At 48.7% G+C, this 25577-nt stretch overlaps 1 protein-coding gene across 3 annotated transcripts in view; it reads left to right on the forward strand.

Annotated features, from left to right (window-relative positions):
* LOC126536992 (uncharacterized) overlaps positions 1-25577 on the forward strand; it is a 426514-nt gene that overhangs the window by 87121 nt on the left and 313816 nt on the right. The window contains exons 3-4 of one of the 3 annotated variants that reach the window (XM_055073633.2): positions 20758-20834; positions 22147-22179. The exons of 1 other annotated variant lie outside the window; for it this stretch is intronic. The gene's annotated coding sequence lies outside the window, so the exon portion shown is untranslated. The remainder of the gene's footprint in view (positions 1-20757; positions 20835-22146; positions 22180-25577) is intronic. One more of the 3 variants, XM_055073634.2, reaches the window with a different exon arrangement.

Here is a 25577-nt window from a genome sequence, read left to right on the forward strand (position 1 = left end):
ACCACGGTTCTCGCCCGAGGGCGAGAGAGAGGGTGAAGAGACAGCCAGAGCGCCGCGGGTCGCACCGCTTGACGAGCGATGGTTATCCTCCCTCCGCCGCTGGCGTTCGTTGGCGCTTCTTGGAAGCGCGGGCGTCTGGTTGCGAACGAGGAGCGAATGCGAGAGACCCAGTCGTCGACGGCGCCGGCATTGCCCCCCGTCTGACGACGAAGCTGTGGTAGTTGGGCGAAGGGTGGAAGCAGACGGGGATTTAACGGAATCTGGGCCAGCGTTCTCAATCGATGACTTTCGCGGACGCTTTTGAAATCTTTGTGCGCCGTCGTCGATCGCCTCGCGTTCGCTGCCTAGGATTTCTCGTACCAGGTCGCTGTGACGTTGCGTATTTTGATGGCGATATATATATATATATATATATATATATATATATATAATTCAAGCCAATTGGTTATCGGTAAAAATGGCTCACATTGCATTGCGGTAACGACACACTGCGGAAACAGCGCTGGTGCTTCGGCGCTAAAAATAAACAAGAAAAATCAGAATGACAGTCGTTTTATCTCATAATAGTCAAGCTGTCATCGTAAACTGAACGGAAATAACAGTTGAATCTCCATTTAAGAAAGTGATGACCACGCACGAATTATTTCGTTAAATCGGGAAGTTCGTAAAATCGAGAAAATAAATTTACGGTACTTCGAGATCTAAAATTGTGACCTAGCGACATGCAAAGGCTACCGCGGCATTGTATTTGCCGCTAATCCAGCCATCTGTCGCATAAACTATGCAATAACGAACGGAATCACCGCCGCCCCTACAGAGGCGGTGTTGAGTCCGCTGTACCGCGCGGGGGTGCGGCGTGCAGCCTCGTCAAAGTAAACCTACGGCCGTGACCGTGGCGCCAGATGTCTTAAAGCGATAGCTTTAAAGCGCACGCTTGAAGAAACACCCGTCCGTGTCAAAATTAGAAAGAAATCCTCGCTTTTTTCACTCATTTATTTCAGGGAAAGCTTCCTTAAATTGAGCTCGGCCAAGTTAGTTTCGTTAATTCGGGTAGATGACAACTTTGAACCCTATGGTTACCTGCCGGGGGATGGAAATTTCTTCGTTAGATCGGGAACTTCGTAAAATCGTGTTTCGTTAGATCGAGTTTTAACTCTAATTGTCTTTAAATGTCAATTGGCCAATATAAACAGATCTGCTGTTTCTCTTTTGTGTCCCTTATCGGCATAGTTACATGCCCGTGTAGTTATATGTCTCAAATAGGAACAACGACACCTTTGATAGGTGGCACGAAGAGTAGAAGTCAAAACTGTGAAAGTTGCGGGGGAGGAGAAGTTAGTTACTTTCGCATACTCTATAGGGTGCGCATGTGTCCGAGTTTGTCCTATTACCGTCCGCAAGAGTTTTGTGACTATACAGCATCGCGTTACCTGCCGTTGTGCTGTCTGGCTTTATCGTGTTTGGTAGCTGACATTTTATTTTTTTTGTCATTTCTGAAAGCAATTCTTCGCGAATCCGGAGAAGTATTCAGCGTAAGTATAATAATCGAGAGTGGGTGCGCAAACGTGCTCGTTGCACTGTAATTGCATGGCTCGCATATGATGCACTGCGGGCACCGCGGCATCCCAACGTTGGTATAGCAACGGCTGCCGTCTGCTTTTTCACGGCCATTTGCGAGCTTGTTCTTTCAGTGCGCGAACTCACGCCGCAGTTGCGTGATGGCTTTGCCCTTGCGCTGCATGCTATAAGCCCGATCGGAGGCTCGGCATCAAAGTCCCGGCCGCGGCAGTTGCGCATCCCGATGGCGGGGGCGAAATGCTGGAACGCCTGCGCACCTTGGGTGCGCATATAGAGAGCGCCAGGTGGTCAAAATTAATACGAAGTCCACCACTACACGGCGTGGCTCATAATCGGAACGTTGTTTTGTGGCACGTGAAAACCCAGAATTCAATTAATTTTCTGTAGGGCGTGGTCCTTTCAACGGTGTGTATAGCTTCTCGAAACTCATTTGGCGAAGCGGGTGATCATTTGTTGTTCTTCAGGGAAAACTACATAAAGGGGAAAACTCGTTGCACGCTTTGGTACATTGCTACACGTCGCGCAGCTGTAACAAAGTCCGTCCGCAAAGCTAGTGCTGTTAATTGTGCTCATCTGCGCGGCCCATCAACGGAGGTTATACTCGGGGATTTCGGCGGGCGGAACTCGTTTAGGTGCGACGACGACACTCCGAGTCTGCGCCGAGGGTCGCCGGTGTAATTATAATGCCACTTCCGACTCTGTATACCGCTGCTTTCGTACGTGCACGCGAGAGCTAGTGGCCTGCATGGGGATGGGACACAAGCGAAGCGCGACTAATGAGGGCGTGTTGAGTGTGTGGCACGCTCTCTCTCCCCCTCCACTCCCCGTTGAGAACCCACGCGAGGAGGTTGTAGAAATTAATTGCTGCAGTTGCACTCCTCATAACAGCCCTGGCGGTAACAGAGACACGCGGACCTAGCGCGTGTGTATATGTAATGTTTGTGTGTGCGCGCGTGTGTGTTGAAGGGGGAAAGATAATGACCGGCCGCAAATTTTTTTTTTTTTTTTTTTTTTTTTTGCGTTATTGCCAGGACGTCGTGCTGTATTCCTTCGGTCATTGAAACAATTGGCAGCAGAACGCCTGCCTGAGTGGCGTGGCCCGGGAGGATGGGGGCGTGGGGGCGGGGGGGGGGGGGGGGGAAGGAGGGGTGAGCGGGAGGGTTGACATATCGGCTTTCATCTATACGTAAGCCTTATTTGCGAAGCAGCCGGCGAAACGGTAGTTGCCGACGTTTCCAATTTCGTCCAAATCAATCGCTCTCGTAAGGGCCGTTTCTTACGGCGCGAGTCCGTACACGGCTGCAGATCGCTTTCCGCTCTGGCGTAAGTGTCTTCTGTGGGTTAAATAGAATACGAATATGAGCTGAGCAAGTTGACGCGTGCTCTACAGAAGTATAGCTAAAACTCTACCGCAAGCTTCTTCGCTTTTAAAGGATGGCGCTTGGTATCTTATCTTAAAGGGACACTAAATGAAACAGTCGAGCTTACACTGATAAGGTACATTCTTTCAAAACTCGACCTTCATTAGTTTCGCGTTAATAGATCGAATATTAACGGGATGGCGTTAAGCGCGCCCCATATCGCAGCAGACCCGGTGTCGGCGTCGGACGTCGTCTTGCGGAAAAATCATTCCGCACCATAACCACGCAGGACCTCCGCGTGGCGCAGATGAATTACTGAACTAATTGAATTCCTCAGAGTAAAATGCGTCTGATAAATCTCAAAGTACGACCTAAACACTACCTACAGACACGATAGCGTGGGATTGTAATTCGAATGTACCAGAAAACATAATTCTGTTACGAGGAAAACCGAAAAACAAAACCCTTTCTCCAGCGTTTCTGTTCATAGAGCGGCGCGGCCCGCTCGTTTCCTTGCAACGACACCGTCGCGCTCGATCCCATCCGCGCATCCGAAAGAAAGCTGTGGATGCCGGGAAGCGTGACAAGCAGTAAGGGATCTTCGAACGCTGTCGCGTTACACTCTTATACGCGAAGCTTAATCTCCCTGCAAATTTTTTGACGAGAAAAGGGGGGCCAGACTTCAGTTTTCGAGAATTTCGCTCCGCAATCCCAGCGCCTGTATAGGGACATATAAATGTGACGTCGCGGATTTCAATGTGTTTCCTCCTCTCATTTCAGTCGCTCTTGCGCTGTAAAAACTGTCGAAACTTGCTAAGTTCACTCTTTGACTCCTACAGAGTACAATGTGGTCGATCTTTACCGATAACAATTTAAATATAGGTCCGAGCATTCCCAGTCAAAATCTATGGCCTCACGGCGCGCGCAATATTCCCGGCGTTTCGACGCGTGCAAAATTCAACAAAAGTGCCTGGTACTTGGATTTAGGTGCACGTTGCAGAACTCCATGGGGGCTAAATTAATCCGGATTTCCACACTACGGCTAACGTCACAATGAGATTTGGCACGTAAAACCGCACAAATTAGCTTAACGATCGAGTGCTAAATTTAATGATAAACATCGCGGAGAATAAACGCTTTGGACGAGTCACACGAAATGAAGGTTTCTTCAAATACGCTTGTCTTTCAAGTTTCTAATATAACGATATTTCGTAATCACGAAATTTCTAAAAGCTCCGGTTTCTGTAGATTGCTAAAACCGCTTCACAATAGCTTCGCTTCACTAGATTCCAACACGCGCTTTGTATCTGTATAATAAATAAATAAATAAGTAAATAAATAAATAAATAAATAAATAAATAAATAAATAAATAGCACTAGGTTCCAAACTATCTAAGGAGACGCGCAAGTGGAGGCTTCCTGCGGTTGCCTGGACTCTGCGTCGGCCATCGTGAGGCCACGTGTCCTCCATTTCGGCTTGCGGGACGTCACCATCATTTCCGGAGGCGCATTTTGATAGGACCTCGTTGAGGGCGCTTGTCGTGAGGACGCCACAAAAGCGTCGCCACCTTGAGGCTCCGTACGAAACGTCGCCGCGCGCGTCCCGTTCTGTACTCGAGGGCTTTCATCGCGGAAGTCGGCGTGTGTTTGCGCCAGATCTTCCGGACCCACGGGAAGCCGCCAGTGGACGTCGTTCCTGGCCGCTCGCGTTGCGCAGGTCTGCACCCCCCCTCCCCCCTTCCCCCGGTGCACTCAGACACGCTCATTCGATGTCGGCTGCTCCGTAGAGAATCTGAAGAATTTACATAATTACTTACAGTGCGCACTTCGTGCAAACGCGGACAAAGAAGGGAGACGATACGGGAGCTACACAATTTAAGCTGTAAAAATGAGTAATTTTGAGTTTAAATTAAATTGCCGGGTTTAACGTCCCCAAGGAAACTTGCCTGCTTGCTATACGAGAAAGCGTAATGTGCGCGCGAGCGCGCGCGTTTCTCTCTCGCTCTGTGTGTGTGTGTGTGTGTGTGTGTGTGTGTGTGTGTGTGTGTGTGTGTGTGTGTGTGTGTGTGTGTGTGTGTGTGTGTGTGTGTGTGTGTGTGTGTGTGTGTGTGTGTGTGTGTGTGTGTGTGTGTGTGTGTGTGTGTGTGTGTGTGTGTGTGTGTGTGTGTGTGTGTGTGTGTGTGTGTGTGTGTGTGTGGTATAGAGCCTCCAGATTAGTTTTGACCACCTGGTGTGCACTCAAAGCCCGGCACCCAAGGGCCCTAGTATTTCTCCAGCTTCGCAATGTGATCCTCGAATCGACCCCGCGACCTTATTCTCAGCAGCACAATGCCATATCCACTGCGTTATATTGAGGACGAGGACTTAGGAAGTGCCATCTATCGGAAGCGCCTCGCTTGCGTAGTATGAGGGATAAGGCGGCGCCCTCCTCATCAGTTTTGCTGTCAGCGCTTAATGAAAACTCTGTGGGAACCTCACTGGACATTTCTGTAAGTAATCTCGAAACGAGGGAATTTTTCACTGTCAAAATAATAATTTTGTCAAACAGAAAGCAGAGAATGGTTTACAGACGCTATCTCTTTACTGAATAGGTACAGTGAACGCTGTTACGATTGGCCTGCAGGGGTACCGGCCTGCAAAATTTTCCCGGCCCGCTGCGACGACTTGTTTTGTAAAGACAACAATGCGCCGCTTCAACAGCCCGTCGGCGCCGGCATGTCTAGCCGCGTTCGGCGGACCGTGTATCGTTGGTCGATTCGCCATCGCCTTCACGGTTTGCTTGTAGCGGGGGAACTCCTGGAAGGGGATGTTTTGCGGTGCTTTCCCACGGGCCCCAGAGGTCGTCACAGTCAATGGACAGACGCGGCGGCTACTGACTGCGGGGTCAGGGCTGCTATATTGTAGCGTACCTTATGCCTTATTCTATGCTATTCTTATCATCCACCACACACGGCCGCCTGATCGCGTTGATAATGTGGGCAGACCGTCGCTCTGACCAGTGGCCAAGCGCAAAAAGCCTGAAAAAGCATAGAATCGGAAAAGGCATCGCTACAAAATACCGGCCCAGCTCTGGGATCAAGAGGCGCCTGCTCGGGTCAAGACCTCTGTCTACAAGAACCCTCTCACTTCGGTGTGTTCAGTGAAACCAAAAAGTGCGGAAGTGAGTTTGTGAACCCTTTCCCTCAAAAGCGGGTCGACAAAAATGACTTTGGATGCTCCCATTGGTCGAAGGTTGAACGGCAGTTTTCTCTCACCTAGGAATCTAGGGAGGACAGAGTGTTTTTAAGCAGCCATTGTCGGCTCTTCAGTGTGCATTCTCTTTCAGTCATGCTAGACTGATGACATTTAACGTTCTCCACCTTTCATGTAGATATTGTAAATAAATCCCATATTCCTCGTTCTCGATGAGAACAAGTCCCTCCCTTCAACAACGTCGTTAGCGTGGAGGAGTCGGACGACGGCATGGACAAGCTACCATCCATTTCATGCCCGATCCCAACTCTTACAACGCCTATACTGCGCGTGGTCGCCGCGATGGAGTCCCGCGAACCGGTTTAATGGGTGAAACGTCGGCAGTCGCCGAGAGCAAACTATGTGAAATATGTGCTTATAGTAAGCTGTCTCTATAATCTAATGGAGCCTAATGCAGCGATCGTACGGTTTCGCAGTGGCCGGCTGCGCTTCTCTATACATGTCCGCGCAGGATGTCCTGCTTTCGCTGCCAGCCCATTTTCGAACCGTGCTGTGAGTTTAGGCCGCGGAATATGGGCATCTGATTGTACATAATCAACCATTGTTGCGTGGGCGCTATCAGAGCTGTTCAAAAATAATTTTGTTATAACTATAGGGACTTCAACGTCTACGGCGACTTGTGATGTGCCGTCGGGACGATTCAACCCTTTTTTTTTTTTCTTGCAAGTTCTTGGACGTTCATTGTTATTGCGATAGCAGTTATACGGACACTTTGGGCGCATTTCTGCCGTCGGCGTCGCCGTCAGGTTCCGTATTACTGAAAGCTTGTGAGGGTGAGCCGGCGAACGCGGTTTAAACTCGCATGCGCGAACGAGGAACGCGCCCAGGATCCGTGCCCTAGCTCTCTCCTGTGGCGCGCCACGCGAGGGGGGTCAGGCGAGGGAGGAGGGGCGTTCTTTTCCGGCGGCTGCCAGAGTGTCTCGATGCCCTCCACGCGCCGCCGCTCCGTACAGAGTGGAGACATTCCGGCGTCTACTACGGCGTCTATTACGGCCACGTGAATCGCGGACGCCGTATAGTAGACTAGCCTTTGGCAGACGCCGTAGGGACGTGTTGCCGGCGCTCGTGTGTGTTGAAAGCAATCTGCGAAATGGCCAAAGTGCGCGCCCGAGCGGGCCCGATCTTCAAAGCGATGTTTGATGTTTGCAGAGTGCGCGTAGTGCCGGTAGCTTCGTATGCGCTGTGCTTTTGGCCTTTCGTTCGCATTGAAACGACAGATGCACGGAGGTTAACTGGCTCGCGGCTGCTGCCGCGATTCCTAACTCCTACGTTTTCACGGACAGTTTCCGCAGTTATTGAGCGAAATGTGTTCATGTTTACCCGTGCGCGCGTGACACCGTGCTGGTTAATTTAGTTAAAACACGTTGACGGGCTAGTTGGTTTGAATCCATGATAGAATGGTTAAGCGCGACTGAACAAGGACGCCGAAAGAAGCAGAAACGCAAAGACAGCGCTGTCTCTGTGTGTCTGTTTCTTTCTATGTCCCCGTGGAGTCACGCTTAAATATTCTATCATTGTTAACTTAGTTACTAAGCGAATGTTTACAAGTTTATACGGCCGATAAAGCTACTATCCTAACTTCGTACAGCTATATACTAAATTGCTATCGCAATCGGTGCTTCGCCTTTCGGGAGGAACTGCGAATTTTTTCTCAAGTTGCGTCGCCCTGTATGTTTACCGGTATTCTCAGCGTTCAATTTCCCCCTGCTTCTTATTCTTAATCCAGTACATTCAATCATTGTTTGGTGCTAACACAAACATGAGCATATGCCATGCCCTTTTTTAATGTGCTTCTTACCTTTCCCTTTCCATTCCAGTGAACTTTCCAGTATCTAGCATCAACAAGACCACAGACAAGAACTTTGGCACTAGCCGGGCAGCGCGCGGGTGCGAGCGTCTTAGTGCGCGCTTTCTGCTACTCACCGCGAACATCGCAACCCCGACGCCGTAGCATAAATCTTACTCGCGGAAGTGCTTGCTGCACACCCGAGTTGTAACCGATGGCTACTTGCCGGTTTTAAGTTTCGCGATCGAAGTTTCAAGTAGCTTTCACTGGGCTTCGTTGCATACGTCCGGCACTGCGGCACCGAGCAGTAGCCCACCATGTTGGTTGCCTTCAAAGACAGCCTATACATATTGTAGTGCTTTCAAGTGTTGTCAAGCAGAAACCCGAAGCGGGAAAACCTCCCCACTTAATTAGAACCCCAGCGCAGATGGGACTTTCAGCTTGCTTCGGCGCTTCCGAAGCAGCCGACGCGGCCACTGTGTACCACGTGATCCCTATACCAAGTCACGCCGACGGCAGCGCCAGCTTTTCCAGTGGTGGAGTTCTCCCCCAATGCCTATTGCGGTGAGTTCCAGTATAAGTTGGAGCATAGCCATGAATTCAGGACATCGGGATTACATCGCGTGACCCAAACATTTATTTTTTCTTGGCGTTTGGAGTGTTCATTGTTTCTCTTTAGTATCTCCTGTGGGGAGATTGGTCTTCCATTGATTTCCTTATATGCCGAGAAACTGATTTCACCTTGATCGTTTGCAACTGCATCTTATGTGCTATATATACTGCTATATGCAAGTGCTTTGCGGTTCGTTGGATGAGAAATTTCGAAGAAAGCGAATCTCACTCGAAAAAAGTTTTGTATCTCGTGGGGATTTCACGATATGGTTTTCACGTTCCACTAATGCTAATTTACATAAAAGTGCTGCAAATTTCATGTGTTTCGGGCGTCTGATGTTGTCATAAAAAAAGTACGAGAGCTTGTAAGGTGGCTTCACTGCAGTGCAGTTTACGAAAGTGACTTTCTGAACACGGAAGCCTTGTGGGAATAAGCCGGACTTCACGCTCACGACGAGTGAGTCATAATGATTACGTTACTGAAAGTGCTTTTCGCTGGCCTGCATTTCTAAACACATCGCTATGGTGTTTCCAATGGTACAAGAAAGTGGCCGTCGCACCCAGGAGAGTTATCGGACTAGAGCCAAACTTTACTCACAGTGAGAGGATGCTATAAATAACTAATAACTACATGTTATTTAACTTGACGAACCCGAGTGTATAAAGTAAGCGTTACTCTGTAGTCAACAAGCAGCGAAGCCGAAGCAAACATGGTCAGGAAATCAAATGTTTCTCTTTATTCTTTTTCATTTCATTACAACTTCTTAGGCGGGCATTTCCTTTCCCCCATGCTTTCCTTGTCTTCATAAGGTTACTACTGGAAATCGAGACCCTCGGTCAACCTGACTGTTCTCGTTCATGATTCGTTCTTCGGGTGTGTTCCAATTCTGGCCTACATTGTAGCCGTTCACAGCTAAGACGACAGCCTCAAGCCCGACAATGGAGCGTTTGTTGAACCGTCTGGAAGATGTCCCTGCGACGTGACGCCACCTCGCGTCGACAAAAAACAGCTATGAAAAGCATATATCATCGCTGTATTTTAACGCTTTGCGCATAAAAAAACGTGGCTTCGCTCACATTAAGCGCATAAAAAAGCGTGACTGCATTTTCCTGGGAACAGACGACCGTCCCGTCGAGTTTGCAAGCCTTCTGCTCAGCCGTCATATGTCTTGTTTGGAGGCCACGGTATCGTTTTGGACTTTGGTGCTGTCTTCGCGAAACTCTTTTACCGGCTTCGTCAGAATTGCAACGTGACTTAAGGTGTCCGCTTGTCCGCATAGCTATATATTTAGCCGTCTTCGGCGAGTATTGGAACACAGTTGTCTACGTAGCGCATGATAAGCGAGGACAAAAAGAAAGACAGGGCCATACGTATAGCGTGAGCGGACACATCTGCTATCTCGTGCAAATACCCGCTACGCTTTATTATGTTAGAGTACAGCATTGTGGCGGCGAACATGTGGCCCTGATGCCATCAGAATGTATACATTCGACCCACCAGCGCTGTCGCTATGGGACCTTCTATGCGCGTCTCCGGTTGGCCGCGTATGATCGCACGGAGTCGACCTCATGGCATAGCGGTTCCCGCTGCCGTATACATCAGCTCGACGTTGTCTGGACACTTGAGCCTTTTCGGACATCAGCCGTCGCGGTCCAGTCGTCGACAGCGCCGACTGAAACGAACGTCCGCGCGGCCGCGAGCATTATGATCGAGCGGCTCATCCAAAGAGCGCGCCTGCGGTATAACACGGAGACACCCAACTGCTCGTGTCTTTCCGACCGACTAGACGACACGGCCTCGTTCGTCATCGGCGCGAGCACTCAGAAGACGCCGACGAGGTGTGTGTGTTTGTGTGTGTGGTCTGCTTTCGGCCAGTCCCTGTGCATTCGACGGTGACTGCATGGCGCTGTCCGCTTTCTGTTCTTTTATGCCCACTCGTAAAACGACACACAAGGGACGGAAATCGGTCCCTTTTATGCCCCTTCTGTGTGTCCATTTGTCCCGTTCATTCGGCTTATGCCCGTAGCAGTCAGCCAGCCGCAGGGACCTCGTATGTACGTGCTCTTGATTCTGGTTTGCACGCCTGTTTGTTTGTTTGTTTGTTTGTTGCTTGCTTTTGTCATCATCAGTATCGTTTCTTCTTTGTTTCTTTTTAACGTATAGTATGGTGGTCGTCGCTGTTGCGCATTTCTCAGTTTATGAATGCCCTGCATGCATCTCTAGGCTTCTCCACAGCGACACCGCGCGTGTTATATATGCATCGCAACGGGCTTCCCGCCCGTCATCCAACGTTCCGGTATACCGCGAGCACCTCGTTCTCCGCAGTAGACGACGACGGGGCAATGCAATCCTCGTCGCCCCCTTCGGTACACGCGTCCCTCGTCCTTGTGCCTCGCAGTATAGCGGCGCTCGCTGGCGCGATGCACGATGCATTCGGGCGCGGGACGACGCTTTAATCTGCGTCTCTTCTGCGGCTTAATTGGGAGCGCAACGTTTCTTTTTTCCAGACGCAGCGCGCGGATGAGAGACGGGGCCAGGAGAGCGAGTGAATCGTTGAAAAAGAGTTTTTTAACGGTCTCGTGGTCGTCATTGTGGTGCGCGGGCTTGGCGAACGACGCAAAATGAAAGAAAAAAAAGAAAGAGAAACGAAAGGAAGCTTTCGTCCCTGACTATAACGCGAACGTAATGAGGCACTGAGTGTGTTGCTGTTTCCCTTTCTATTTCTTTCCTCGTTTATCTTATTTTGAGCGCCGCTCTTTTTTCCTTAAACATCGATTGTTTTCCAGCTCGTTAAATTCCGCAGTGCGTCCCCGTTCTGTTTTGTATATCGCGAGGAACCGCGCACTGGTGCCGATAAGGAGCAGCCGGGCTTCTTTCTTCGGGCGTACTTCAAGCTTGGGGCTCGTGGTTAATGACGGCACCTCGGCTATATATCAGACACCCTCCGCGACTGCTGCGGGTTCCTGTATATTTTGCAACTATACATTTCCCCATTCACCTTATCACGTGTCGCGCCGGCTGGCCGATCGTATATATTGATAACGGTTGTTTCCGAACCACGTGCGTCCGAGCCAACGTCGAAAGAATGTGGGAGGGAATGGGGTGGTTAGGAAAACACGACCCCAAAGGGCTTCCCTTTTCTATAGGCGTCGTCCAGCCCCTGGCTCTCGTACGGCTGCGTTCAACCAGCCACGCTAACCTTTTCTGAGGGGGAACCTTATGCGCTATGGACCGTGGTCACAACAATTGTTGCCGCGTACTTCAGTTCGCGCGCTTCTGCAGTTCTTGAGTTGCGTCACCCCTGAGTGACCGACCGCCTATAGCCTTGCGTCTCATTGCTTGCGTGCGGTGTTTACTCTCGCCCTATTTTCCGCACTCATGCCCTGAGTAGAACCGGGCGAGTCAGTTCAATACGCACGGTGCTTGGGTCGTCCCTTGTTTTTCGTGTCCACATGATATGATATCATTAGGTGAGTGGCCAAGCTTGGCCTCCGAAATCGGACAAGCTGCGTGTATTTTCCGCACGCGCAGAAGGTCTCGGAGGCCATCCTTCGAAACGGCGGCAATGCGATTTAGCAACCTGAGAAATGGCGTTGCTGCAGGTGAGCAGACGCTGTTTGGGGTGCGCGTCCGGCGCGCCTTATCAGCGTACCTATAGATCCGGGCGTTAAAACAACAACAACAAAGTGAGTGATTATATCTCTAAAGCATGTTCTCATTTCCTTATGAAGGCCTAAAAGAGCCAAGCGTGGTAAATTTGCTGCGAGCTTGAGGTCTGTGTCGCTATAGGGCACTAAGCTAGCGCACACGAATTTCTTGTTTATAGAAAGTGTGAAGAAGCTTTCGGTTTGCATGACACGCAAGGCCTTCCTTACGTAATGAAGGTTATAAATTCTATAGCGACACGGATGTGAAGCTTGCAGCAAATTATATACAGGGTGTCTCAGCTAAATGTAACCAATGTGTTATAAAACGACGGAGTGTGCTAAGCGGTTGATAACCGAAAAAAAAAGAAGAAAGAAGAACGCGATTACGACTTGGGCAAATGACAGAGGACCCCGAACGGTCAGCGAAGCAGCTAGATTTCTTGCCACGCGGCGTGCTGAATATCTTGGGAGGCGATGTGCTTGGATTTGCGTTACATCCCTTAACCAATGCACGAATTCATCGTTTGCGAAGGCTTAAACGCCGGTAATAGGAAGAATGTCTAGTACGTACGATGCCCCCTACCCCATCCTCCTCCTGTGCAGAGTAGCCAACCGGACACTTAATATGGTTAACCTCTCTGCCTTTCACCTCTTGTTTTCCTTCTTGGCAACAGGAAAATTGTATAACTACCATCTTTACAGCAGCTCTTCTACTATTGCGTGAATATATATATATATATATGTATATAATCCCTCTTTCTTGCCTGGAACAACATGTACAAAGACCGAGGTGACCACAATAAGCTGCTATCATGAGCAGCTTGATGGGGCAGCTACCCCCACGACCACGATTCATAACTCATTCATGACCAATTTAATCTAAGTGAAATTTCGTTGCGCAGTTGAGCTTCTAAGCACACCTCCTCCTGCATTCCGACATCCGACATCTACATTCCTACGCGTGTTTCTTTTCTCTCCGGTCTTTCCCTTCTTCCTTTTCTTCTTTTTTTTTTCTCTATTTATTTTCATGACGCTGGATTACACTCGCGCAGCAGTCTACCGTAGTGAGATTAGCGTTGCGGTTCTCCGTTTGATGAGCCTCTGCGCGGCGCTCCGACAATGACCCAACGACTGTCGCGTGCCCCAGTTTGTTTTGCCTTTTTGTTTTTGCGGGGGATTTGGACACACGAGCGAGGAGAAGGATCTCTCTGGCGTGGGCGTTGGCTCGCCGTGTACGTTGTACCATATTCACGCGAGCGCATCCTTATCTCTTGCGCGGAGGTTCGACTCGGGCAAGCGTTTACGGTGTTTTGTTTTCACTTTCCTAATTATGATTTTTCTTGCGGTGTGTGCGCGTGCTTCAAGGGAGCTTGACTTCGCGGGCTACTCGGCGCATGATATTTAGAGGTAAAATTGCGCAAGGAACTGGACAAGAAAGAGAGAGACAGGCACGCCTTCCAGGTGCGTGTGCCGATGGGGACTGAGAGCAACTGTCTGTTTCGTGGTTATTTAGTAATCAATGAAAAAGCGAGCAATTCACAGGGAAGGAAAGAACGCGACCTTCTCCTGCGTTGCCCAGCCTTCGACGTTGAGCGCACCGCGCTCTGTGCTTCATATCGCCGAGTCGGACTACCGTGCAGCACGGAGGGTGATCTCCTATTTCCCGCAGCCCCCGCCTCCATCGCCAAGAGAGCGCTTGCTGCCCTCCTAGGCTTTTGTGACGAGACTCAACTGAGAGCGCGGCTGTAAGCCCCGCTTTGCTTCTTCTTTAACCTTCTTTTTTTTTTTCCGCTCTTTCATTCTCTCTCTAATCTTTTTCTCCCCACTCCCCTTACCCAACGCCCTCTAGAGAACTTAAGGCCTTCTGGCTGACCCTCTCCCCTTGAGCTACGTCACGCATAAGAGGCCAACATAGAAGTTCCGTGCAGCGTGCTGCGAAGCTACTAGCGGCGAGCACGTGTTGAAAAGAAGCGCGGAAGATATACAATAGTTAACGCCGGCTATTCGAAGAAGACCGAGGCGACGACGGCGGCGACATCAATTCGATTAGTTTCAGGAGCCCTGCCGCTCTTTGAATAGCTTCGGGGATAAACAAGTCCCGGCAAGCTCAGCCATGCTGCCGCATACTTCCGAACACACATTTTTTTTTCTTTTTTTCTAGACGTGACCAGTGCATGCAGTCTCAAGACTTGTGCTGTGCATGCGATTGTGTGTACCGCGAGTCTTCATTGCCTCGGAATGTGGAGTGCCATGCCAAGATATGCCTAATAAGTTCGGCGTGCCCAATTGCCGGAGCAATTACAAATCGGGGGAGAAAAATCACGTCTTCAAGTTTCCGCAAGATGAAGAAGCCCAGAGTGCCTGGATTAGGGCGATACCACGTGCAGATTTCATTGTATCGCCGTACTCCAGGGTAAGAACTTCAGCACTTCTTTAAATAGTTACTTTTGAAAAATACGGGAAGGTTAATTGCTCAATTACAGAAGGTTCCTTTAAATCAGGAATGTTAGAATAAAATTTAGAACAACTTTCAACTTCCTTCTAGGTTTCTGAACTTCACTTCATTGAGGCCGACGTGCGGGAGCTCTCTCACCTCGACGACCTTACAAGGCACACCGTCACTGCACCACTCTCACGCCTGCGTCTTCGTCCAGGCGCAGTTCCATCAAGGTTTCCTCAATGTTCACCTTATCTTTCGAAGCCAAGCACCTCGAGGGAGGATTCTGATTCCAAGCGCATGCGTCTTGAAGCTGCTTCTTTGAAGAAAGCGTGTGAAGCGTCTGCTGAAGCCTTCAGCAAGGAGAAGGAAGCAGATAAGATTCTAAACCTAGAAGACCTGATACAATTTATAACAAGCAAAAAGTCTACATTCAGGAAGAGTAATTTACTAATCTGCCAAACCAACGTCGTTTGGTCACTGACCTCACGCTTGAACTGCTCGTCAGTGATGATTCCTCAGAGTTCGACGCTTGCGAGGATGGACACAAATGTCAATTTGGGTAAAGGCAACTTTTGCGGTGTAGCACGAATATTTCATTGAACTACTGCTGCAAGATGAATGACAAAATATTGGATGCCAATGCTAATGCAAGGAAGAGAAAAGCTGAAACTCTGCGCAATAAGGCAGCTATTTCCTTGTAAATAGCTGCACGAATGTTTTATATTCCGTTTCTATACTTATTTGAGTTGTTGTAAATTAGCGCACTGTGGTAATTAGTGCGTCGACAGCGAAATTATTCATTTAGGTATAATCTAGATTGCAATAAGTACATGTGTCCCCAATTAAATTGTTCATACGCAATTGTGAAGCTAATAGTGCGTTACGTTCATCATTGTCGCGCCATAAAAACCATAGATACAGAAATACGGAAGGAATTTTTTTTATGGATTCAATTTATTTGAAGTAATAGGTATGATGCGTGGGGTATAACAAATAATAATTATTATTATAATGCACAAACAACGTACATTACAAAGACGACAAAGCGCGACGCTATAAAAAGCTGCTGGAATCAATACCTGCACATGTTTTACAAAGCTGTTTTGTATCTGTGCCTCTATATAAATGCTTTGTAAGGTGCCTGATGCTCATTCCGCAGTTTAGACTGAAGAAAAAGTGTGGAGTGGTCAGTAAAAGCATACGGCTGCTGGGTGAACCAAGCCGCGATCCCTTCATTCGACCCGTATCCCCGAGCGTGCCGATGGCCTCTTCTCCGTGACGTCACTCACCGAGCACTCAGGCCTTCTTGTCTCGGAGGTGTTGCCTTACCCCGTGCAGTGCTGTTGAGGTGCCCTCCCTTGAGAGACAGTTACGGCACTGCACTTTTCTCTTCCTTTCATCTTAAAATCACTACACACACACACACACACACAGGAAAGAACGCGACCAGACAGAGTGCTGCTATATTTATTTATTTATTTATTTAATTAGTTATTTATTTGTTTCAACAGGTAGCTTTAGTACAACTTTCGAGCTGCACTCGCGACGATGCTGTCGTCGTTGGTGATTGCTGTTATCTTGTCCCGTACCGCGCTGGCACGATAACGGGGCGAGTTTCCGCTGTGACTGCGTGCACATGTCTGTGTGTGTTGGGTGGGGTGGGGGAAGGGTGGGGTGGCGCAGTTGCTTTGAGACAGAAACAAAAAAAAGAACAAATGAGAGGGATGGAACTTACTTCTCAGCCGGCACTGCTATATAGCGCTACACCGGGGGGTTGGAGAAAGTTTGGGGATAGCTAGCCGCACGTATCCACGCGTGCCATTTCCCAGTTGCCTTCTTACAAACCTTTTCAAGTACAGCTGCATTTTTTTCGCGAGCTCCTTGCTATTCCCAAGAGTAAATGAATAAACTCCAAAAGCCCCCCCCCCCCCCCCCCCCCCCCCTTCCTCCCCGGCGTATCCTGGTAAGATTCGTGCAAGAAACGTAAGAACGCATGCCATCGTAAGAAACGTAAAAGTCAGCTGCAAGCTAAAAAGGAGAAGTCGCAGTAAAATCCCAATGCCTCTTCGTCCGGATCTTTGATGTGGGCCCCGTCGAGGGAGCTTCGGGATTCCCGATGCAGCGGCGTGTGCGTGCGTACCTGCGACCGAGAGAAATGTGTGTGGGCCTCTTCCCCTTCTCTCCCTTCCGGAAGTTGTCGCGCCGCAAACGTTTTTGACTCGGTGTGCGCGCGGCGGATCGAGACCCCGAAGAAGCCTCGTGCTCTCGGTGGCGACTGCGCGCACCGCCCGCCCACCCGCGGTCGTTCGAGTCACGTCGCCAAGCGGCACTAACCCGATTTCAACTCGCGCGCGCACCCCGTTCTGAGTGCGCTCTCCGGCAACCGGCGGCATGCCGGATTTACGCGCCTTTAACGTGGCGGCCACTTTCACGGTGCGATCCATGCACAAGGGCTGCGACGCGTATAGTCGCAGCGAAAGCGCTTTTAACCTTCCTATGAGACACTGCTCTTAGTGAGGTAATTTAGTTTCTTGCACGTTGAAGTGTGTTTTGTGTTTTGTTTATCTGTGACGTTTCGACGTCGCCGTGTGATTTCATTTTTTCACCGTTCCCATCCGGAGTAGCGTGCTAGGCGTGCTATGAGTCTCTCTCTCTCTCTCTCTCTCTCTCTCTCTCTCTCTCTCTCTCTCTCTCTCTCTCTCTCTCTCTCTCTCTCTCTCTCTCTCTCTCTCTCTCTCTCTCTCTCTCTCAGGGCTATGCGATGATGAAGCTCCTTAAACGGATTTTATCGCGAATTATCGAACCATTAATGGATTACTGGGTAACGTAGTTTTATATATATACACCTCGCGCATAACAAATTGAGTAAATACTTGAAATAGGATACCGCATATCAGTACGGCGCCTATTGACCTCCTCGCAGACAACACATCGAATGCTGCTGGCAACACATCGAATATACACGTACGGAAAAGTGGGAACTCGCGAGTATAACCATGCAGAAAAACAAAGACCGAGTGCTGCAAACTATTTGCCGACAAGTGCAGGCGGCGTGTTACTTGTGCACATTGTCATCATTGGGCTGAATGTTCCTGAGCCGAATAGTCCGACTAAAATTTCTGGTCATCAATCCAGTCATCGATTAAATAAAGTACATTTATCAATGAACTCAGCTCTATTGTTTACGTGGTTATACGTCTTCAACTCTTTCTTGCAACCATGGTTTGACATGCTTCGGAAGACGATATTGATTAAGCCCAGATAGGCACAGGAGCATATTGCGGCAACATCATCAACGAGTTCCGGTGGCGCTGTATTTATGCCAACCATGGGAATAACCCAGCGGTTCAAGACTTCCCGTGTCACCACGTCTACAGCTGCAGAGATCGCGGCTCTCCGCGACGCGCTTCATGTGATAAATGCTGAAAGTCTTCGAAAATGGGCAGTCTTCTGCGATTCGAGGCCGACCTTGCAATGGGTGCAGTCGTTTCTCCGACATGGAACTCACGATCAGCTCACGTATGAAATCGTGAAAGTTGTCCACCACTTGAACAAACAAAGAAGAGCTCTGCGTCCCCATTCCTCTCTCAACGAGCGACACTGCGAGAGAACGCATTCGAGAAAACACGCTCTCCTTAGCAGAGTGGAATACCGCATATACAAGGCGCACTAGACTGCACAGGCTAAACCCTTCACTGCAGCTCAGACCTCCGGCCGAACTGCACATACGCGAAGCGTCTCTTCTGTGTCGGTTGTGGCTGGGAGTTGCCTTTGCGAAGCTTACTCAGCACTGAGTGGAATGGCCGATAGTCCTGCATGTGATATTTGCGCATGTGAGGAAAACATTGACCACTTATTGTGCCGCTGTCCTCAATTTCAAGCACAAAGACAATCTTCGTCCTACGCATTGAGGAAACTAGATGATCGTCCTATGAGTGAACAGACAGTACTAGAGCACCGTCCCCGCCGATCATTGGCTCAGAAAGCAGTGAAGGCACTTTTGTGCTTTCTTGAGAAGTGTATCTTGACGTTGAGAAGTGTATCACCACATAGCTGATGATAATGGTTTTTATATCTGATGCACGAAATAAAATGATTGTTCTGCACCGTATTCGTGGCGCCAACGTGAAAAGCACCCGAGTGCGCTCCAAGTGGCCGAATGAAGCCGACACTGCGTCGGTATACACGCGCAGTTACGGTACCGTGACTTCGAAACGCCCGGGGCGTCCGCGTTGCCGGCGCTTTTGCGCGCTCGGTCGGCGGCGTAAAGTGGCGGAGCTGCGCAGCGTCTCTCGCGAGCTGCGGCGCCGACGGGCACGATGCTGAGAAGTACGGCGGAAGCCGTGCACTGCACGATCCTGCGAGATTCATTCGCCGCCTGCCGAACGGCGACCCTGTATAAGGTGCGTGACTTTCCGCAGGAGTTGTCGGAAGGAACTGTGGCGCCGCACGGGAGCTGTGCGTGCGGTGAGTCGGCCAACGTGGAAACGGTTGCAGTTCGTGGATTTTGCTAACTGCGTCCTTTTGGCCTCGAACGGCGGCATGGACACCTTCAGATTCATTTATTTTCGACGAAATGGTGACTTGTGAAAGGCCTCGTTTCGCATTGATCTTACGTGTCCACAGAGGCTTACAAACTACAAGTGCTTGGAAATTTAGAAAGATAAAGCGCTATAAAAAAAAGTAAAAGTCGCAGGTTCGCCCGTAAGGCGAGGCTTCTATTGCGATAGCAAATTAGTAGACATCTATGCGAAGTAAGGATGTTAGTTTTATTGGCCCTATAAACTTGGAAACATTCGCTTACTAACTAAATTAGCAAGCATTAGTAATTAGCAATCATTAGTTACAACAGCATTAGTCGCGTATATGAGTACCCCCCTCGAGGAGCATTTCATTGAGCGTATTGTACAGATTCCGTAGGTGCATCTGCGGCTAATGAGTGGCACTGTTCCTCGTATGCTACCCGACGCTCCAGCTGAAGAAACCTGCCGCAGAAAGAGCGAGCGAGACTTGGACGGGATGCCGGTCGCTAAACATAATCGAGAGTGAGCCAAACTTGCATACTTACACGCTGCAAGCATAATAGGATGCGAATGAAAATGAAGCGTGTGTTTAACGAGTGAATCACTGTGTCGTCCGCATTCATCACTGCGGAGGTCGACCTTCCGTTGCACCTTTTGTCTATTACGCGTGCATGATAAATCAAGTCCTGATTGACTGTTTTTCAGTTGTCCTTCTATGCCCTTAGCATAAAGCGTGAACAACAATGGAGACAGAGGGCATCCTTGCTTCAGTACTTGGTGAATTTCCACCACTTCATTACAATTTCGGCCTTCCCGTACAATTTTTACTGTGTTGTCTCTGTATATCTCCCTCAGCAGCTTCACCAAATCGTCACCTATGCCTTCGTGCATGAGAACATCCCTTAACAGCTCCCTGTCTACGTTGTCGTAGGCTCCCTTAATATCCAGAAATGCTATCCATAAACGTCTATTCTGAGCAGCTGAAATGTCTATGCACTGACTCAGAACAAACGTATATCCTCTAAGCATCTGCCCAGTATAAACCCATTCTGTAGTTCCCCCAGTACATCCGTTCTTTTTTTTCCCACCCACTTCGACAGTTCTAATTTTATGGCTTGCATTGCCATTCTATAATATCACCGACGCTACTGCAACTGGCCTGTACGAGCTGGTCCTATCTTTATCACCGTTGCCTTTGTAGATGATGTTCATCTTGCATTCACGCCACCCAACCGGAATTTTCTTCGCTGTAATCACTTGCTCCATGGAATTAGTCAGCAGTGCGTTGCTTTTCGGACCGAGGTTTTTGATTAGCAGTATTGGGATTTCATCGGGTCTTGCAGCAGTGTTAATAGGGGCATTTTCTTCTGCGTTTTTTTTTTCAATAAAATATTTCTATGGTAAATTTTGATCTGATGTGACTGCTTAGAAAATTGGAAAAATAAAGCTTAATAACTAGACATACAAAAGAGCGCCCTAAGCCGCAAGTACGAAGATCAGACGAAACCACTGTGTCCGAACGATTCTGAGCGCCAAATTTCCCTTTTGTTGTTTTAGTGGGAAAACCTGTGGCACCCACGGCATGCCTGGAATCTGAAAAGGACTTTCGGGACTACTTCGATCACAGAACTCTGGTATGCAAACGTCCCTGCGCAGAGCGGGTCGTTTCCGTGCTCACGCAGCGCGTCGCCTGCTCAGTTTCTGGCGCCCTGCGTTGGCACGCCTTGATCTTTGAATTCTCTGGGAGATTTTTCGTGCCACTATTTGATTATGATCCGAGGCGCGCCGTATAGTGGAGAACTCCGGATTAATTTTGACCACCGGGCGATCTTTAAGGTGCCCCCAATGCACGGGACACGGGCGTGGTTTTGCATTTTCCCCCATCGAAATGCGGCTGCCGTCGCCGGGACCTCATCCCGCGACCTCGTGCTTAGCTGCGCAACACCAGAGCCGCTAAGCCACCGCGGCACCGGCGTTACCTTGTTCTTTTCATTCCGGCTGCGTCGTTATTTTAAACACTGCTCGCCCGGCTCGTTTTGTTTTGTTTAAACTCTCGTCTCCTCTCGCTCTCGCAGTGGCTCGTGAATTTCCTTCGTCTTAAATTCCTTCTCCCAGAGAAAAAAAAAGTAAAAAAAAAAAAAAAAATGTCCCGCACGTGCGCGCACACGGCTCGAGAATCGCTGTATATTACAGCGCGGCCGCTGCGACCGTGGCACGGGAATCAATAACCTGGATATGTTTGTTCAAGCCGCGCTTATATTAAACGGAATTTATTCGATTCACTTTATATTTGCGCAACGCTTTCGTGCCGCTTACGTTCTATCCCTTCCCTTGTCTTATTTCTGTATTTTTTTCTCTTTCTTTTAATGGCACGCAGGGAATAAATGGCCTTCGTTCCCTATAGGCGCCGACAAATGACTATGGTCTCAGTGTGCCCCCCCCCCCCCTTTTTTTTTTTTTTCCAACTCACGAATGCGCTCGTGCACGTAACGTCCGACGGCATGAAGCTGTTTTGCCGCCAGAATGTATACGGGCAAAAGTCAGAGGCCCTCCGGAACATTTGTTTATCTTTGCGTTTTTCAATGTTGTGAATAACCTTGACTGTTTCTTGTATATAGGTGCCCATTATTTTCTTTTTTTCGTGACCTCTTAGGTTTCCGTGCTGTTGTAATTGTCGTTGTTGCTCAATCACCTGGCGCAACCCAATCACGGAGATCGGCCATGAATCGGGAGTTGCACGAGTTATAAAAAGGAACAATACTGATTTTCAAGAATATGACTTGGATAAAGAAAACTTGTAATCTGAACATTTGTGAATTTGAATTTATGTGATACAGATGTAAACTCTGTCGTATCTTCACATTACACAATTCAAAATTTGAATTGCAGATCAAACAATATGACGCGGAAAAAATTTTAGCATTGTTCTTGTTTTTTGTCTGGCAGCACAGAAAATTGCAGAGGGCATCACCCAGTTCGGTAAGTACCAAAGGAAAGAACCACCGATATAGGCAACGTCAAGTGAAGTTTACGTAACGGTTCTTCCAACAATCTTTTTCTTTGAACCTTAAAATGGCGACACGCTTAAAAAAAAGAACTACAATTTCATTGCAGAAACGATACAGTTATGATATCGCCTGACCATGCAGACCAGTGAAGGTATTGGTATTACTCGACAACGAAGTTTCGTTAGCGATGATTCAGCCTTTGCAGTGGAGCGACATCTATTGCTCCAAGAATAATTTACTTGTGAAAATTCAGAGGTGGACGATGCATTCTCAGTGGTGAATTTTCTAAATCGAGCCGCTGTTACAAACTCATATGATAGTAAAATAGGGATTACTTTGCCACCATGTGATGTTAATGCGAGTTGATCTGCAGATTCATTTAGTATTATACCTTTGTGTCCTGGCACCCACACCAAACGGACGAGTCGTAAATGTAGTGAGACGAAGGAAAAGAACGCTTCTAATGCGTTTGACAAAGTAGTAGTGGTTAGGCAAGAACAAACAGAGAGACAGTCTGTTAAAATTACGGCTGCTGTCAAAGATGAAGGTAACTTAAGTAAAGCTTAAGACAATTACCAATAATTAAGGCCGAGAAATAGGTGTGAAGTCGAGTAGTCGGATTAAAAAGATCAATTAAAAGATGACGATATACAGTTCCCGCACCTGCCTTCTCTTAACAGACGGAAGCGTCAGCCGCTATCAGTTTGTATTTCTACTTGTGCAAGATGATCTTCTAAAATATCATTTAGGAGTGGATAGGGCAAATATTTAGCATTATTTGGAAAAGTGTCATCGAACTCAATCTTAGTTGTCGGAGCTGCTTAATAAGTATATCTCGCAAAGGTGAACTTGTAATGGGTCTAATAGAGTTTGCACAAAAACAACTTGATTGCACCGTAAATGAGGACACTGAATGTTTGAAAAATGAGTCCGACTCGTTAATGAAAGCGTGCTATCTCCTCTATGGGGATGCATTGATCTGTAGAAATGTTTGCAGTGAAGGGGTATGAAACCGAATGAGAAGAGAAAAAAAAATTAAATTATGGGGTTTTACATGCCAAAACCACTTTTTGATTATGAGGCACGCCTTAGTGGAGGACTCCGGAAATTTAGACCACCTTGGGTTCTTTAACGTGCACCTAAATCTAAGCACACGGGTGTTTTCGCATTTCGCCCCCATCGAAATGCGGCCGCCGTGGCCGGGATTCGATCCCGCGACCTCGTGCTCAGCAGCCCAACACCATAGCCACTGAGCAACCACGGCGGGTAATGAGAAGAGAAGGCAAGCGTGATGCTTGATATGATATATTAGTCGTGATCAATTTAGGGCGACCAAGATATACACGCAGTGCTTCTGAACGTGAATGACTTCAGAATTTTTAAACTCCGCATCGGCGCTAGGCTGCGGACACACTATGCATTCTCTATCTATTCTCTTTTGAGAGTTTCGCTAAGCGATTGCAGTCTTGCATGTCCTCAGCCAATGACGACAGGCTTGCTTAAATCGTCATTACCATCGTCGCGCTATCGACGAAGCCAGATTAAGCGACCAAGCAGTACCACCATTTTTATTGTTTTTTGGTCATCATGGAAAATAAGCTTTAGCTCTTTGGCTTTAACGTGATCAGTATTTTTGGTTGAAGCCGGGCACTGTTAAACCCTCATTGACCGGAGGGTGATGTACCATGAGGTGATTGACATCGTTAACAGTTGTAAAGTTAATCTTGAAAATCCACTTGAAGAGCTAAAATCATGTGTGCACTTCAGTGACTGCTTAGCTGTAAAGCATTGCAGCTAAGAAGCAGGAAATATGAAAATTTGCTGGGTAATGTGTATGATTCAAGTTGGTTTCAACCTCCTTGAATTTTTGCCTTTAACAACATGGAAATTCCTGAAATATTGAATTTTTTTTGTCGGATGCTCTGTACGAATCCTCAGTGGAATGCCATGGCCATAAGTTACCGCAGCAGCTCGATATGCTGCTGGGTCACTTATGGCTTGACTTTAAGTGCATTCGATTCATCCTGCACTTAGTAAACTTGTTCCCACCAGTTCAGTGCCATTTCTTGATTGGGCTTCGGACAGGCATGGAATCACCTGCACGAAGGCTCCATACTACGCTGACAGGTGCAAGCAATGCAGTGAACTCGTCCTGCACCAAGGCTGCTGGAGTGAAACGAATGGCGACGTGCAGATGCCGCCATCTTGAACTGCTGGTAAAACGAATAGTGAATTGCAAACTAGTTCGGAAAGTGCAGGCTAATCGAATGGGATCTTCAATTGGCTAAGGTTGCGTGTCGGTTCTGTGACGTTCCATTGCCTCCAGGATCGCCTTGCATTACAAACCACGTTGATACCCCTGCGGATACGCATATCGTGCTTGAGTAACAGTATCAGCCCACTGTTACGATCGGCCAGCGGCGGTAGTGACCTTCTAGCCTCTGCTGCCCCACGGCGACGAATCGCTTCGTGAAGCTAACAGTGGGTCACCCTCGTGCAGGCCTGCGGTGCCCGCTAGGCGAGACGCGTTTGGCGGACTGAGTAGTGTTTGTTGGTTCACTGTCGCCATTGGAAGCAAGGGGTGCTTTAAGGCGTCCCCTCACGGACTCTGGTAACCGCCACGGTCGTCTGACAGACGTTCCAGCTAACTGCGGGGTCATCCCAGGAACCAAGACGCTCCAGCTTCAGTCAAGCGGAGCAATCCCCGTCTACGAAGCTTCCCTCCTTTCTGTGTGTTCAGTGAAAACAGGGGCGGGAGTGATTCTGTGAACCCTCGCCCTTAACGCGGGTCCTTCGACGACTTTCGACGATCCGATTGGACGAAGCGGAACGGTAGTTTTCCCTGGCCTAGGGATCTAGGGAGGACAGGAGGGTTTAGGCGAACTTTTTCGGCTCCTCGGTGTGTTTCACTTCAGTCTTGCTAGAGTGATGAGATGCAATGTTCTTCACTCTTCATGTAGATATTGTAAATAAACCCAGTACTCGTTCTCATGGAGAACACGTTCCTCCCTTCAACAACGTCCTTAGCGTGGATGAGTCGGATGGCGGCATGAACCAGTTACCCCTTTTGACATGCCCGACCCCTACTCTTACACCACCAAGTACCTCACTTCAATTCATGGTCTTCTGGATAGGCTGTTAAGAACGGCCCGCTGACGTGCAAGTTTTGCCAGCCAGTTGCGACAGCGGGCGTCAACTTTTCCTGGAACGCCACCGCAAACCTCTAGCCACGGCGTCACTCAGTCGACTGTGTGTGTGGAGAACAATGCGCGCGTCCTCGACTCTCCGTTGCTGGAGCCAAGATGAGTGCGACGAAGCAGGCTTTGTGCCTGAACCCGCTACCGCCAATCTGTTCTGCTGTGAACGAGG

This window comes from Dermacentor andersoni, chromosome 4 (assembly GCF_023375885.2).
Source record: "Dermacentor andersoni chromosome 4, qqDerAnde1_hic_scaffold, whole genome shotgun sequence".
In the NCBI taxonomy this organism is placed as follows: Eukaryota; Metazoa; Arthropoda; class Arachnida; order Ixodida; family Ixodidae; genus Dermacentor; species Dermacentor andersoni.